The following is a 17,209-nucleotide window of genomic DNA, read 5'->3' as shown; positions in this document are numbered from 1 at the left end:
TACATTTTAGCATTACATAGCATGCATAATACATAATATATATTATATACATTATAAACATTTAGAGTAGAAAAAGAAGTACCAAAATATTAAGAGTACATATGTCTGTGAGATAGCATTATTGGTGCTCTCTAATTCCGTCTGTTATACAATTTTTTTTGCACTTCCAAAGTATTTTGCATTGAGTATATATTTGTAATTAGAAAACATTAATAAAGCTCTTTCAAAGCAGAGTGGTAAGCCATTAGTCTCTTCAAGTTCTTACCTCTTTATATCTCCAGGGCCACATTTATTCCCATCCCCCCATCATACTTTAGATTCCAGTCATATTCAACACAAGTACTCCCAAAGAACCGTTTTCTTTGGTCTCAGTCCCTTTGCAGGTTCTTTCTCCTCTTTCTTTCTGGAAAACACTTTTCCATCCTTTCACTGGGTTACTCACCTACTGCTGGCAGTTTAGGATTCATCTCAGGTGTCTTCACTTAAAAGCGTCCCTCCCCCATCACCTTGCCTTCATCCTATGAAAAAACACCTCTCCTCTTTACTGCCATAGCACAGGACAACTCCTGTGCTGTGAACCAATTCATCACATAAATGGAAAAATAAATTTAATATTACTTTCCTCTTTTTCCTGCCTTGTCCTCTCTCACCAGCAACTCGTCTCTTTCTACTCTCCTTACTTACCTGATTCCACCTGCACTAGCCTCCTTGCTTTTTTAGAAGGGCACAGACAATACCAATTTAGGACTTTTGACCTGGCTGTTTCCTTTGCCTAGAATTTATTCCCCAAGGTATTCACAAACTCAGTCCCTCACTTCTTTAAGCCTTTGCTTAAATGCCCTGGATTATTAAGGTATTCTCTTACTAACCGGGGTGGGGTGGGGAGAAATTCCCCATTTCTCATCACCTGTAACTTTCTCTCTATACTGTATAATTTACTATTTTGTTGTTAATGTTTGCCATCCATCTTCCTTGACTAGAACATAAACTCCATGAGGGCAGGGGTTTATGTCTCTTTGGTTACTAATGTGACCCTTGTACCCACAACAGTGCCTGAAACAGTAGAGGCTTAATTAATATTCGTTAAGTGAGAAATAAACATTACACCACAGAATCCATGTTCATTTTTACTGTCAAGTAAAAACAAACCTGTAATTATGTAAGAAGAAACTTTATTTGAAAAGACTATTGCAATAGGGAGAATGCTCTGATCACAAGTTCTGCATGTGTCTCAAAAAACGAGCAGATAAAGGTGTTCCTCTTATAGGAAAGAATAATCCGGGATAGCAGGTACTTTGTGTGTGTGTTGGGGGGTGGAGTAGAGGGATAAGCAGATAGCATGATGATTTAACAGGAAATGGTTCTCTGAGAGGTTAGCCGATTCTCAGAATGAGCTGTAAAGGAGGGGTGATGTCAGCATCTTAGTGCTTTTTTAAGGGTGAGCTAAAGTTCATGGCCTATGAGGAGAGAAACCTGACTAAAGTTTAGGCAAGCCAAGTCAGTAGGTATGTTATGGACAATCATGAGCACTTGGTCAGTCCCTACTGTTGTTTAAGACAAGAAAATTTTGTCCTTAAACACTGTTACAGACGGTCATTATGAGGTTAACGTTAGTCAAACTAGTTTTCAAGGGTGCACTGGCCATCACATTCTTGTTGGTTCCTAGGGAATAGCTATGTTACATGTTGAGCGTGATGTCAACTGACAGCTGCTGGAGGGTCTTAGAGATGAGGCACTGGTGAGAGTATGCCTGAGAATATAATTTAAAAGAATGATTATTAAAAGTTAAATAAGGGAGTAAAACCAAAATCTGAGGTTAGTAGGATGTCAGTCAAGAGGACTCCAGGACATTGACTGAAAGTGTCCTTAGATGACAGAGTAAGAATCACAGTGACAATCCAATGAATTTTCAAGTTTGTGTTTTGAATATTTTTGGCGATGGCACAGACATCAGAAATGTGTAGGGGAACATATGCATAGCAGCCCCTCTGAGCACTGACCATTGTGTAAGTGTCCTTCTGGGAAGTGAGAACCAAGTCCAATGCCAGACAGTTTTAGAGGACCACTTGTTGGAGTTGATGTAATTCTATGGTGATCATGTCGGTAGTTTTGGTAAGATTGTCCAGAGTCCTGGTTATTTCCCAGAGCAAAATATGAAAAATGTAGCAGTTTGTAAAGAACTTTCGAACTTATAAAAGTGAGATTTAGTTTCTTAATCAAGGACATGATAAAATCAACACAAAACCCCAGGAATTCCCTGTGATATGACACAGTATTTTTGCCTTTAAGGCAAATTGCTTAGAAGTCAGAGAAAAACTTTTTAAGCTATAATTTCTTTTTGAGATTAACAATCCAAGAAAATGTTGTCATTTAGCTAAGAGAAAAACCAAATTCCATTTTTTCATCAGTATAATATTCGATATTAAAATTCCCTTTTAAAAAATTATAAATAAAGCCATTAATTCTTCTCTAGCTTTGATTACAACAAATAAAATTCCCCTTTACAACTTTTTATATCCATATAAGTTTTATCCTATATTTTCTTCTTTTTTATTTTGGAATAACAAGTCACTTTACTTTAGGAGAAAACATTTTTTTCTTGATAAAAACATTTTCTATACTTTACATGCAACACTATTCTTACGTGCTACAAATGCTCCTAGTAGTTTTATTCACATAAGTTGATTATAGAATTCAGTCACAGGAATTTATATTTCGGTGAAACTGGGAAGTGGATAATTGTTAACTGTCTGTCATACAGTATTTTGTAGCAGACTACCAGAGCTTATGAATACACATCCCACAATTTTTCTAGCCACAACTATCCCTTATAGTATAATGTTTCAATGAGGCAAAATGAATATATTCATTAATAGATACAAATATATACAGCCTTAAAAGTATGCTTAGTAATTAATATCTCAGTATTTTACCTTATTTAAAAATGACCTAGTTATTTAATAAATATTCATTAATTAATTTATCATAAGTCTAAAGGTTTTAACTTACCAAAAGATCTCTAAAAACTGCTTTAAAGATGACATATTATAAAACATGATTAATTTTTAAATAAATTTTGTCAAGATAATGATTTAATATGGTTAAACATAAATATACATTTTTTAATAATCTTACATGTTTAATAGATGTACTCTATTCAATCGGTAGCCTATATAAGTTCAGGAAGAAAATCTCAAAGAGAACAAAAATGTATGCTTATATTTTATCTAAACTTGATAACTCAGGAGACATAGCTGATTTTTATTAAACTAATTATGTTTTCCAAGATTTACTTAAATTATGTGAATTTGAGCTTTTAAAATATTTGGGTTAGTCTCTTTAAGAATATTTTTGAAAGTCTTAGATGTTAAATTTCCTTAACATTTGAGAATTTTAGGAATATTTAATTTATAGAAGTACTTATTCATCTCTAAGCCAAACAGAATAGAGTTCCTTTAAGGTATTTTATAGTCTAATATGGTAATATTATCAGTAGGTAGGAAAATGACTTATATAATATACATACACAAATACACATTCAGGCACAAATAGAGGATAGCTTTAATTTTAAAGTTCTAACTCATTGGTTTATATAAAAGAGATGGCTCTTGCCCTTTACATGTTTTTTAAAAATCAGAATTGCGTTTCTGGTAGATGGGACAAGTTGAGATTACCTACTCAATATGAGAGCTGAAGTGTCCCCAACAATATTAGTGGAGGAGATCCTTAAGATGTTCTTTGTCTTAACATATCATCTTATGGATGCTATGAACTGAATTGTGGGTAAGGGACTGAGAACAGACCAAGTGACCATCTGGGTATCTCGAAAGCTCATCTGAGTCAATAAATCATCCAGCCTGTTTCCAATTAGCTTTTCAGCATCAGGTATTTGCTCTTGGGGTCCCTGAGCTCTTCGAGAGCCCCCAACAGAGAAGGAGTCTAAAGTTTAAGTGACTATAGCACGTTGAAGGGGTGAAGTGTGATGGAAAAGGTTTGGCAGGGGTGGACAGAGGGATGGAGGAGTGTTGAAGGGGATCAGACAGATCAAAAGAAGCAAAGGAGCTGAAGCAGAGTCTGAAGGTCTTGAAAAGGAAGGAGGATGGAGGGTGTGGAGATGGGAAGGAATAGGTAATTGATGACATAGTATAGAGAGATCTCATATTTTCCAAAGAGACCATTGAAGTTCTAAATTGCCTTTAGTAAAATTTTGCCTTTTTTAGGATATTGAACTGAATGAATGCCGTAATGGTAGAGCATACAGTCAGCAAGTAAAGAAGAGGGAGGGAACCCAATAGAGTGAGAATTATCCATGGATTAGTTAAGTAAATCAGAGAGAAGTCTTTAAAGGAGCTAGGAAATAGTCATATTAGATTACTCCCTGGCACTGTTACCATCCTGTCTGAAGGGCCAATGGAATTCCTTCCCCCAATTCTCAGTAGAGAAGACAAGGAAAGGCAGAAGTGTTCTCATTCAGAAGAGTAGAGAAGTTTCCTGCTCAAGACCCAGGGAATGATTCTTCACTCAAAATGCCAAGGAAAAATTTCTTTGCTCAGAAGATTCGAAGTCTCTTCTTACCGTGCTGAAACAGACATGATACTTGGAGTGCTGGTTCGAGAAGCGAATTCACCAAAAGATTCCTGAATTCAAGAGAGGAGTTCAAAAGATTTACAAGGTGCCATTAATTAACTGTGCAGGGATCGAATGGGTTCTATGAGTGAAGTCCAATCTTGAGTGCAATCATGGCATTGTAAAACTGTCAAATAAAATAAACACAGACTTAGGTAAAGAGAGACTTTATTTGAAAAAAACTTGCAATAGTGAGGACACTCTGACCACGAGATCCATGGGTTTTCTCAACACCAAACAGAAAAAGGCTTTTTGTAATAGGGAGGAATAGGTAGGGCTAGCAGGAACTTTGCTGGGAGGTGAGAGTGGGAGAGCTGTGAGGCTGAGTAGACAGCATAATTGGGGCGGTTTGACTGGAAACATTTATCTTCTGGACAGCCAGGAACGACCGGCACCTTAGTGCTTGTTTAAGCTTGAGAGCGAGCCACAATTTAGGGGTGTGTTGAGAGGAGAGAAGCCATCTAACAGTTAGTTAAACCAATGGGTTACTGATGAGTAATTGTGCGAGCACTTGGTCATTACCATTCTGAGAAACCTTTTTCTGAATTCCCACTTTGCCTCTCTTCAAATTGGTATTGCTCAGTGTTGTCAAGGATGATAAAAATACACTTTAGAAAGTTAAAGCCTCGGGATAGCCAAATTTCCAGTGTAACCGTGTCCTCAGCTTCTCAGACTTGTGTGTTCTCTGGTCAAACATCAATGTGGTCCCAATTTTTTTCATATGTCAGAGACAAGTTTACCCAGTGCTCTTTCTGCCATTAGCTTACAATAACTACATAATCATTATTAGTAACTTTAATTAAGTAGATATTTCACAGCCATTTTTCTGACATAATCTCAACTCCCCATTTAGACACTGTCACTAAAATTTCAGGTAAAATGATAATCTCTTCCCAGCAAGAAGATGAGATCATGGTGTCCCAAACTTTTATCTGGGTTCAGATAGTCCCTGTCCACATGTGCTGTGACCACTGCAGCCACTATCCCCACAGGAAATGACACTTGGTAAAGTCACTTTTTTTCCCCAGCCAGGTATCAAATTCCTAAAAGGAACTGAATATATCTCAGGATATGGAAAAAGAAATATCTGGGTAAAACAGTATTGCTGGTTCGGAATACAATCTCTAACTATACAGGCAGGAGAAATTTCTTTCTTTTTTTTTCCCTCCCCTCCCCTCCCCTCCCCTCCCCTTCCCTTCCCTTCCCTTTTCTTTTTTTCTGAGAGAACCAGAGCGAGGAGCCCCCTGTTTACCTGCTTCAGGACCACTTGGCAGGCCTCCTCCACCATCGCCACCGTGGCCCTGACTTAAGTCTTTTGTCTCCTACCGAAAATAATGATATTCACCGAACTGACTCTAAAGCCTTAGGATATCCATATGTATTGAATGAGACTATGTTTATTAGGTCCCAGGTCCTTGCACTTAGCCCGGGCTGCGGAACTACACTACCCAGAAGGCTCTCCCCTGTGAGCCAATGGAGAACCCGGAGAGGGATGTTTCCGTGCTTTCCGCGCCACTTTGGGGAGGGACTTTGGCCATGTTCTCGCGGCGGCTATTTCATCTGTTCTGGGTTTGGGCCACCGGATGAGAGGCTCCGGAGCACTATGTCATATACGAGGTGACGGGCGAGAAATTATTGTCCCCCCTGCACAGAGGCAGGTCTGAGGCTGGGCAGTGTCGCCGCCCAGTGCCACCCATCGCTGGGGCTGGGCTGGGGACGACGGATCCCGGATTCCCGCCCTGTCGCCCGCTGCTCTCGGCCTCACTCCGCCTGCAGGCTCCGATGGCGGCGGCTGCGCTGTTGGACCTGGCGCAGGTGGGTGCTGCCATTCCCAGGTCGTCACCCGACCCGAATTTCAAAGCCCCGAATGAGGGCTCCTGCTCAGATCACAGCCCAGGCCGCTGTGGCCAGGACAGTGGGATGCTTGTGAGTGGGGTCCCCATATCTGAGCCAGTGAGAGAGATGGGATATTTGCAGGCAGAGGGACCAGTTTGTGCTGAGGCCTAGATGCGCTCCTGAATCAGGAGCATTTGGGTAACCTCGGGGGAACCCCAGGATGCGTGCGGTGGCTGCAAGGAATAAGAGGATGGTGGGAGGAGTCACACCAGGCATGGTAACCTGAATAGCTGGACCTTTACTCCTACGGTGCTCCAAGCCATGAGGCATCGTGAACAGAAAAGGGACACACTCTGGGTCATTTTCAAAGTTTCCCAAAGGTTGCTTGCGGAAGATTAGGGGCTGGAGGGAGCTGCAATGTAGGTGGATGTAAGGAGAGCAAGGAGGAAGCTGCTGCAGTAGACTCCAGAAGAGTTATGGTGAGATCCAGACCAGAGTCATGGCAGTAGAGGAGGCCAAGGTATTCCTATTCCTAAGGAGCGTAAGGATAGAGCCCTCAGGGTTTCCTGCTGCATCAGATGCCTCGGCGGAAAGTAGGGAATGGAAGACCATCCACAGTTTTTCTCCCCCGTTTGTTTCTTTTCTTTTTAAAAAAATTTGCTGAGCATCTGGAAGAATGGAGATGGAGAACTTGCATGGAGTAAGCAGGTTGTAGGTGGAAGGTTAGAGGTTGGATTTTGGACTTGGTGATTCTGAGATGTTCCAGAAGCATGTGTGTGTATGAGAGAGAGAGACAGAGAGACAGAGACAGCTAGACAAGCAAGGCTGCAGCTTTAGGAGGGGTCTACACTGGGGAGGTCCAGGGGGGCTTTAGACCTGGACCAGATTTAGGAGAGGGAGTCAATGTTGTCATTTCACAAGGGTCTGAAGTGGAAGAGGGAAGGGCTGGAGGGAAGACACATGGGGTAGGCATCCCTGAGGCTGCCACCAGTGTGGAGGGGGCCTTCAGTGCCAGTGGGTTTTGGCTGTTAGCTGACAGAAGGAAGGCGTATCGTGGGGAAGGAATAGACACTGAGCTGCGGAATGGTGTATATTCACTGCCCTGTGCACTCAGCAGGACCTGGGTCTGCTCCCTATGAGCAAGAGAAAGTAAGCTAGGTCAGTAGAGCAACCCGGGCCAGACCAAAGTGAGAGTTATCAGCACCTCTGGCTCTTTGAGCCCCTTGGCAGAGGGGGATGATCCATTGTTCCACTGGAAGGTTCCCTGAGCAGGTTCTTCAGGGGAGCATGCAAAAGCCAGGCTGCATCGCTGAAGGAGCTCGCATCCCACTAGCCTGCTCAGGCCCACCTCAGAATTTATTGATTTGTTTATGAAATAATTGCTTCTCAAAACATTTCTCTAAATAAGAACACAATAAAAATTTAAAACTCAGGAAATTAACTAGTTAAATTTATGCAAATTACTAATAGTTTGAAAAGTTACTATATTTTGAAACATTTGATTCAAATCAAAAGTCTTAAACGTCACATTTTCTTAAATGCTTAAAGAGCAGGAAAGCCACCCACATTTTTCAAAAGCTCCTCACCTTATTTGTACTATAAGTACTTACCAAAGTTTTAACCTCGTGGATGTAAAAGCTGATTCTCAGCATTTGATGTGTACTATAGCAGTGGTCCCCAACCTTTGTGGCACCAGGGACCAGTGCTCCTATGGGAATCTAATGCCTGATGATCTGAGGCGGAGCTGAGGCGGTGATGCTAGCGCTGGGGAGTGGCGGCAAATACAGATGAAGCTTCGCTCTCTCAATTGCCTCTCACCCCCAGTTACTTCACAGGCCATGGACCGGTACTGGTCCACAGCCCAGGGGTTGGAGATCCCTGTAGTAAAGCATTTGATACCAACAACACCCCTGTGAGATGGATACCAATATTATACCTATTTGAAAAATGAGGACATTGTGTCACAGAGAGGTTGGGTCCTTGTGCAGGTTCTTGCAGCACAGGCAGAACTTTAATTTGAACCCAAGTGTCGTGTCCATTTGGCTGTGGACATGTGCCAGGCCCAGTTAACTGTCTGGCAACCATCTTCTTTACGGTCACCATAGCCCTGATTATTGTCAGAACTTGCCTTAGTTTTTCCTTTGTTATCCACATGGCTCGATCTCTCACCTCATTCCAGGATCCCTCGGTGTCCCCTCTTCTGAGAAGCCTTCCTCAGCCACCCCACAGAAAGTTGCCCCTCATCTCTGCTGTCTCCTTAATCTTATTTTCTTATCTTCAGGATTCTCTTGGTCAGTTCTAAACTTTCTTAGGGATGATCTGTCCCCATCCCTGGGTTTCGCGCTCCCCTCATGCTCTAACCCCAGGCCTTAGAGCACTGCTGGTCTCTAACATGGGCCCAGTAAATGGGTATATGATGCTCCTCTTCAGGGCCTGGCATCACCCTGAGAATCAATCCAAACTCCCTGTGAGACCTTGAAAGGCCCCATTCTGGGGACCAACTCTGACCTTGTCTCCTTCTCTTCTTCCCTTGCTCACTGCCATCCAGCTGCGCCAACCTGAGTATGCCCAGCTCTTCCCACTTCCCAGCCTTTGCCCATGGAGTTCCCTTTGACTGGGACACCTTTGCCACATCTCCCCTTGGCCAACCTTTCACATCCTTCTAGGCTCCGCCCAAATGCTACTCCTTTGAAGAGGACTTTCCTGGCAGTTTCAGCTAAAATAGCCCTTGCCCCTGCCTGCCCTCATTTTGGAATTTTTGTGCAGGGAATTTGGCACAATTATAGAAGCAAAGATGCAGGCTGGGTTGGGCTTTTCCAGGTTACTGAGGGAACGAAAGGGAAAAATACTACTAACCAAACAATAATTAAGAGTTGGCCTTCATTGAGCCCTTGATATGCACTGAGGGGCAGTTAATATGCATCACCTTGTTTAACTCTCACCTCCTTAGATTCTATCATTGTCCTTACTTTATAGAAGAGGAACTTGAGGCTCCGAGAAGTTATCTGCCCAAGGTCACACAGCTCTTAAGTAATAGAAACTCAAAGTCAGTATATCAACCACCAGAGCCTCCACTCTTAACCATGACAATACAGTAGACTAGGGACGCTGGGGGTGACACCTAAAGTCAACTTTGCAGAGTGAGATTAGGCTTAGGAATGAGGAGGGTTTGGGGGCATGCCAGGCAGAGGGAACCACATGCACAAAGGTAGGGATATATATTGTTCAAGGAGGCCTGCGAGTTTCTATTTGGTTGCTGAGGGCCCCCTCTATCTGCTGAGATAGTCCCTAAGGGCAAGATTGTGAGATCATTTGCTGGATGTTCATTTCACCATCACTGGTGAGTGGAGGAGACATGGACTGGGACTTGGGTTCCGATCTCTGCTTATTAGACATGTGACTCTGTTTAACATCCGGCTGACTCTCCCTGAGCCTCAGTGTGCTGACCATGTGAAGGAGATGATCACAGTGTTGACCTCACGAGCTGCGGGAAGATTTAGTCCAAGTTGCAAAATACACAGACATGTGCCCAGCATTCCAGTGTTTGCCCTGTGAGCATTTTTCTTTCATTCTCACAACAGCCTGGGAAAGTGGGAACTATTAGTATATTGATACAGAAATCGGCGCTCAAGGAAAAGAGGTGACATCTCCAAGGTCACACAGCTAGCAAATGTCAGATTCAAGGAGTGGGATTCAATCCGAGATGTCTGGCTCCAGTGCTGGGGACATTTCATCACTTTAATATGGCATGTGAAGTGCTCAGCATGGAGCCAGGCACCTGGTAAGGACCACTAAGATTCAGCAGCTGCTGCTGTTACCATTGTTGGTGTTGGGCTTATTGTTAAAATTATGTCCTCTTTACCCTGATGTCCTCCAGTGCTTACTGTCTGCTCCTCTTACGACACAAGGGCTTGTTATTGTCTTGTGTCATTCTCCAATGGCTTCTTCACTCATTGAAAACTTTTCACTCTGACACAATTGCATTCTGTGCAAAAGCAGCATCTATCTACCCCCGCTGAGCCCATCACAGAGCTAGGCCCTCAGGAAGTGCACAGTGATTCAGACTTTGGGTACCCCTGGATCTTTTCCACTTACTTAGTGACAGACTCTAATCCCATCCTATGGCCATAAGACCAACATCCCTGCCTCTCTTTGACTTTCTAGGAATTGGTGACCTTTGAGGATGTGGCCTGACCTTCAGTCGGAGGTCCTGGCTCAGAGGACGGAGCCCAAAGGACCCTGTACCAGGAGGTGATGCTGCAGACCTAGACAGCCTGCTCTCACTGGGTAGGTCTTCACTCGCGCCCCCTTAGGGATCCTGCAGTGTCTTCTAATCTGCCCTTGCTTTCTAGGCCCAGCTAGCCCAGAAGACATGGAGGCCCGCCCTCTCTCCTCTCCCCACAGCACCTGCCTTGTTTTGGTCTTACATCCTGCCTCATCTCCTTGTGTCTCCACCAGGAATTGGTGGGGCTAGAATCAGAGTCCCTGTCAATATGATTTGGAACAAAGGGAGAATTTATTGGAAGGTAATGGGGATATATTGCAGAAGCCAAGGGCAGACTGCCCAGCTGAGCCCTGTGAGATACTGAAATCAAGAACTGAAAGGACCCACACTATGTCCTGGCCATGGGTCTCTTGTCATCGCTTCTCTCTTTGTGTCTGCTCATGCCAATCTCTGCTGATTGGCTTTTTCTGCTGCAGTGAATTTATGGTAGACACGAATTGGCCAGCCTGGTTCTCACTGTCTGAGGCCCGCAGATTCCTTGTCTCTACTTTTCTCTGCAAATTTTCCGTCTTTACTGTCAATCCCTCTTGCAGTTGGACTTTCCTTTATGGGCAGCTTTGAGGCAGGAAATGGCCACCCGGGACTATGTTTTCATTGACTTCTCACCCCAGTGCCATCACAGGCTAGCCTTAGTCTGAGATCCTTACCCCAGAATTCGACAATAGGGAAGATGTCTGGCCCAGCTTGGTTGGGTCAGGGGCTCCCCACAGTGCCCACAGCAGGGGCCCTCAGTGATGAGCTAGTCTCCAAGAAGGAGGGTGAGTCAGACAGGCATTTGCCATCACTGTCACCTGGTATCTTTTGGAGGAAAGACCACAATTTCAGTTGTTCCCAGGTGCCAACAGGGTCACCTCTTGTTTCGTAAACATGGGTCAAGGTCCTCCACTGGTACTGGAGATGATTGTAGAGGATGCATAGACACATCGTCAAATGGCATTGATGGACAGCCCAAGAGAGCCCTTTCCTTTCCCCTTCTCTTGTGGGTCACTACAAAGAGGATCAACCACCATTCCATGAGCACTGACCGCATGTCACAGCTGCTTTGGGCAGTGTGAACGCTCCACTCATGTCGTTCTTCCAGCATCTCTGTCCTTGGCAATGAAGGACAATTCAGCCAGTGCAGTGAGTCTCAATTTAGAAGATGGCCCTTGATTTTGAGATGATGTCCTCTTCCTTCTTTGGTTTTAAAAAGTCCTTTCTTTCATGTAATATTGATGAGAGTAGATGATACATGATGTCTGAATAAATGTCCTTAATTGATCAAATAACTATGTGGTTTTCCCAGGTTTTAATTATTTATTAGTTCATGGAATGCTAAAGTCTTGGAATCACTATGTTAGCCACTCCCACTGGCCCCTATTTTCCAAGGAATAAATCTTCCCATTCACATTCCTTCATCTCTGCAGCTCACTTTTTCCAAGGCTGCTTGCCCCACACTGAGCTCTGGGCTGTTTTCTCCTTAGTATCACACTCAGGAGCCCAGGCTCTGGAGCCAGACATCCTGGTGACAAATCGCATCTTTGTGCTCATGAGCTCTGTGACCCTGGGCAAGTTACCTAGTGTCTCTGTGCCTCAGTTTCCTTATTGGTAGAATGGGGTACTATAGTATCTATTCACAGGGCAAATAGATTAATGTATTACAAGGCTTAGATCAGAGCCTGGTGCTCACTGACTGTGTGAGTTAGCAGTTATGATTGCTACTATGATCATGATTGATTATGATCGATATTGTCATCAACATCATTGATGTCATTATCATCATTATGCCTGGACTCTGCAGCTCCAGGAGTCATGTCATGTAGCTCTGGATAAACATCACAAATACCAGAAACAGCCATATCAGTCTCCGCCATGTATTGGCTCCGCCACTCACCATTTCCAGGCATGCCCTATGACAAATCAGTTTATATCACTGAGCCTCAGTGCCTTCATTTATAAATGTGGCACTTGTTATAACACCTGCTTCCTGAGGATGCTGTGAGAAAAACCAGAAATAGAATTATATAGTACAGGGCCCGCAGCAGGAAAGACAGTGTAGTACTTTGCTGAGGACACACTCAAGCCTTGGATTAATGAAGATCTATACCGTGTTCTGGAATGGTGAAACTCAATATGTTAACTATGTCAGATCTTCTCCAGATAAGTCCATAAACTTAACCGAAGTTTATTAATGCATTTAAAGTGCTTGCTGCAGTCCTTGAAACATGGTAACACCCCAAAATGTCAGTTTTGGTCTTCCTTCTAGGATTAAAATTCCCATGGCAGCATGCCAAATGAAGCATCCAGACTTGGGAATCATAGTACAAATCTTGGCACTGCGACTGACTGGCTGTGGGACATGGAGCATGCTATTGAATCTCTTTAGGCCTCAGTTTCCTCATCTGTGAGAACAATAGCAGTACTAGCCTCACAGTGTTATTATATGAGTTAAAATAAATTTATATTTGTAAAGCTCCTAAGAAAGAACTTGGAACACAGCAAGTGCTATCTACTATTTTTGTCAAATAAATGAGTACATCCCTTGTCTTCCTAACCAAACTTTGGTCATCGATTTACTAAGGAACTGGTCTGAATAGGAACTGAATAGAAGCCTGAGGGATCCTTTGTCCGAGATGACCAGATGACTCCCTCTGGCAGGGGTCTCCTAGCCTTAGCATCTACACAGTCTCTCCCACATCAGAGTGGTAGACACTACACCTTCTCTGGAATATTATGGGGTTCGTGTCAGAATTTCTAGTCCTTCATTGAAAGGGATCCAGCTATCAACCCTGTAATTTCCTGAATCCTTGACTCCAGCTGGGAAAACCTGTGTGGATAATAAAGGCTAATCACAGGCCACACTTTGCCACCCATCAGTTATGGGACGTCAGTTAAGTTCTCTCACCTCTGAGCCTCAGTTTTCTTATCTATGAGATGGAATGATAAGTACCCATTGGAGTTGAGGTAGGGATTACATGAAAAAGTTCTTTTGAGGCACCTTGTACGAGGTCTGTTTTAAGATAAGTACCCAATGTAAAATAACACAAACACCTCAGTGACCACTCTATTGGAGGTTAATCCCTTTTCCACATTCCCTAACCCTCTCCTCAGTTTTATTTCCTTCCATAGTTCACAACACTAACAGACTTCCAAATTCACTCATTTATTGTGTTTATTATCTTGTCCCTCATAGAATATAATTCTAGAAAATCAGGACCTTTGTCTGTTTTGTTCACTGTCAAAGTCCCAGCTCCTGCAATAGTGTCAAAAACATGGTGAGCCCTCAGGAAGTCTTTGTCCAATGAATGAATGAATGAAGGGAATGAGTGAATGAATGAACTGTTTCTGAGTATTGGTGTCTTCTGCAATTTACTGCTCTACAGAATCCTCGTGACTCCTCCATCCTGCCTGCACTGATCAAGATGTATTTGGCTACATGCAATAGAAGACCAGCTCAAACTAGTTGCCCCTTAAGGACATTCACTCCCTTACCTAATGAGAAGCCTGAGGTGGGGCTGGCTCCCTTGTTGGCAGAGCCATCAAGGATGTAAAGGTCCATGCTCGTCCAGGTGTCTATCTTTCTCTCAGGCTGGCTCCCTCAAAGGGGTCTCAGGATGACTGGGGCAGCACTACCGTCACAAGTTACCCATCTCTTAACGTCCTAGAACAAGTGCTTTCTCCTCCCACTGATTACTCTGCTGAGGTCATCTTCCTATCTCAGATTTCTGACTATGTTGAGATGTGTTTTGCCAATTGATTTAGGTCTGTGCTTTTCAACTCCCCCCAACTCCTTAGGCTGCATTGCTCCTCCCCCTTATTCTATCAAGGATATCCTGCTCCCTGACGATTCAGATCATAGGGCACCACCTCTCTGATCTCTTTCTCCTCTCACCTGGGTCTGCTTGGGCGTGACTTTCCTGTGCTCTCATCATATGAGTAGACATTCTCTCAGATGCAACGTAATACACACAGCGTCATTACTTTGTCCATTCATCCCCACTCTGCACTGTGAGGAGCAGTTTCCACTCCAGTCCCTCTGTCCCCTGCCTGAGCCTTCCTTCCTGGATTTTAGAAATGTCCAAACACAACAGGCACAGGGAGGGACACTGTTTTCATCTTTGTTTCCCCCAAGAAATGATAATTTGCTTCTTCTCTGTCTATATCTTAATAGCCTCCTTTTATATATATATATATGATTGTCTTCAGGTGACTGAGAAAAACAAGATACCACAGAACCTTGCACTTAGCTGGCCTGGCCTGAGGGAGTGCCGCTGACTCAGGATGCTTCAGGGGAGGCCAGGCTAGGGGGAGCCAGTGATCAGCAAGCAAGGGCCTTCGGAAATGCAGGAAAGGTGCCCCAGGCCATGGCCAATCCTTCAGTATTAAGACCTTCCCTAGGAAAATGAATCTTGAAAGCCATAGTTTGAGGACATATGATAAATCGTGCTCAAGGGTTTTACAGCAGCAGTTCTCTCTGAGAGGTTCTGCCTATGAATGGAAAATATCCAAATTCTTCTTTATGAAAATTGCTCATTAGTAAATACTACGGACCTATCCGATAGGTTATGATCTAAAGCAAGACTGAAAAGAACCCAATACCTAAGGTCCATTTCATATTTTACTTGCTGATCCTTCTTATCAATCAGTCACTACTTAATTTTACCACTACTTAGTGTAACCACCATCTTCCCTAAATAACATTTAGGGAATTTTAAACTTTTGCAATAATGGTTTCAGCTCTGACATATCTGGCTAATTTTCCGCAAAAAGCTTTTGTAGTTTAAAAGTAGATGTTAGGAGGTCTTAAGGACTAGTTGCTTCTGAGGGATGCTGCACTTTGGAAATAATTATTTCATTTACTTAGACTCCCAGTAAACACTCAGGAGTGTGTGTGCATGTGTGTGTATATGTGCGTGTATTTTCTTGGTTACTGGCATGTAGTGCATGGGCAGACATGGCATGTGTTCAATCATCAAAATACTTGGGAAGAATCAAGAGTTTATTTAGAATCTCTGTGAGATCAGCATGGGGCAAGATTTTTCGATGGGCAGAATCTTCCTTCTGTATGAGTGGTATCATTGGCTCCTGCACTTCCCTTGGTTCCCTCAGAGATGTTTTATGACTGCCTTTTCTTGATAACATCTCTGTCCTCAGCTGTTGCCTGTTCAAGAGGAGTCTTTCTTCTGTTGACAAACGACTGGTAACAAGATGTTGAGTTTCTTTCCCAGAGCTCAAAATTAGGTAGCTGAATGCTAAGCATAATTGAGTCTTTATTTAAATTTGAAAAGAGAAAAAAATACTCATAAGCACTGTGCCCCCACTGTCAACCTGTGATCATCCTCTTACATTCATAAGGATATTTCCCAGCTGCCTGGTTACATCTCTTACCTTAACTCTGTCCATTGAAGGTATAGCTTTGATAGTTCAAGCATGCACTGAATAGTCCCTTAGCAACCACTGAACTTACCGGGTTAGGCACTAAACTGCCATGTTGTAGAGAATGCCTCCTAAAGACAAAAAAAAAAACTTTGAACTATACAACTTAAACTTATTAGAAGCTAAATTAAAATATGCCACATTTAATTGGTATAAGAAGGCTTTTCAAACGGAAGGAATAGAGTGTCACTGTAGCCTCCAATAAGGTCAAAGTGGAAAATTCCTCCTTCTTTTCTTCACCTAAACCATACCAGATTTGGAGTTCAGTGTCTCTCTGCTCAGCTTGAAATCGCCTTGCTTGTTTCAGCTCTGCTAGAGCAGTGTGCTCAACAAGCACTCAAAGACTTAGGAATTCATTATTGAAGCACGGAAATAAAACATTAAATAATTGTCATAGACATTTCGGTATTATGCCTGGAGTAATATGCCTGGAGTCCCAGAGGATGGCTGCTCTCCCAACTGCGTCATGAAATATACCACAGTGTAATGGTTAAGACTGTAGGCTGTTGAGCCAAGCTACCTGCATTTCCTTCCTGGTTTTTAATTATACCTCTTTAATTTACTGACTGTGTGACCTCGGACAAGTTATTTTACTGAATGTGGTGAGCACTGAATAAATGTCATTTTATAGACACTTGTATGCAAAGTCATTGCATGAGAGCGAAGTGGAGTGCAGGTGCTTTCTAGACTGTTCTGTCAGAGGGCAGATTTCTGTATTGGGGATTAGTAATAATGTCAGTATGATGGAGAAATTGATTTGGCTCATGCTTTTTCTTTCCCATCACAGCTTAAATTTTTGTACCATTAAGTATCAGTGCTAAATGCAAGTACATTTACAATGGACCAGGAGTCTGTGGGCATGGCTTAGTTGGATCTTCAGTTTCAGAGTCTCACAAAGATGCAATCAAAATGTCTGCTGGAACTGAGATTCTCTTTTGGGGTCTTGACTGCAGAGGAATTCACTTCTAAGTTCATTCAGGCAACTGCAGAATTCATTTCCCTGAAACTATATTATTAAGAGCCCCGGATATTTACCACAGGTTGGAG

At 43.0% G+C, this 17,209-nt stretch overlaps 1 protein-coding gene across 6 annotated transcripts in view; it reads left to right on the top strand.

Annotated features, from left to right (window-relative positions):
* The first annotated feature begins 6,160 nt into the window (after nucleotides 1-6,160).
* Nucleotides 6,161-17,209, top strand: part of LOC107503194 (putative MAGE domain-containing protein MAGEA13P) — a 98,880-nt gene continuing 87,831 nt past the window's right edge. For 5 of the 6 annotated variants that reach the window (XR_004952851.1, XR_004952850.1, XR_001595164.2 and 2 more), the window contains exons 1-2: nucleotides 6,161-6,441; nucleotides 10,627-10,749. The gene's annotated coding sequence lies outside the window, so the exon portion shown is untranslated. The remainder of the gene's footprint in view (nucleotides 6,442-10,626; nucleotides 10,750-17,209) is intronic. The other variant, XM_036226935.1, reaches the window with a different exon arrangement.

The sequence above is a fragment of the Rousettus aegyptiacus genome, unplaced genomic scaffold, assembly GCF_014176215.1.
Source record: "Rousettus aegyptiacus isolate mRouAeg1 unplaced genomic scaffold, mRouAeg1.p scaffold_m13_p_9, whole genome shotgun sequence".
NCBI classification, from domain to species: Eukaryota; Metazoa; Chordata; class Mammalia; order Chiroptera; family Pteropodidae; genus Rousettus; species Rousettus aegyptiacus.
Note: the sequence above shows the minus strand (reverse complement) of the source record. Positions and strands in the feature narration are given on the sequence as shown.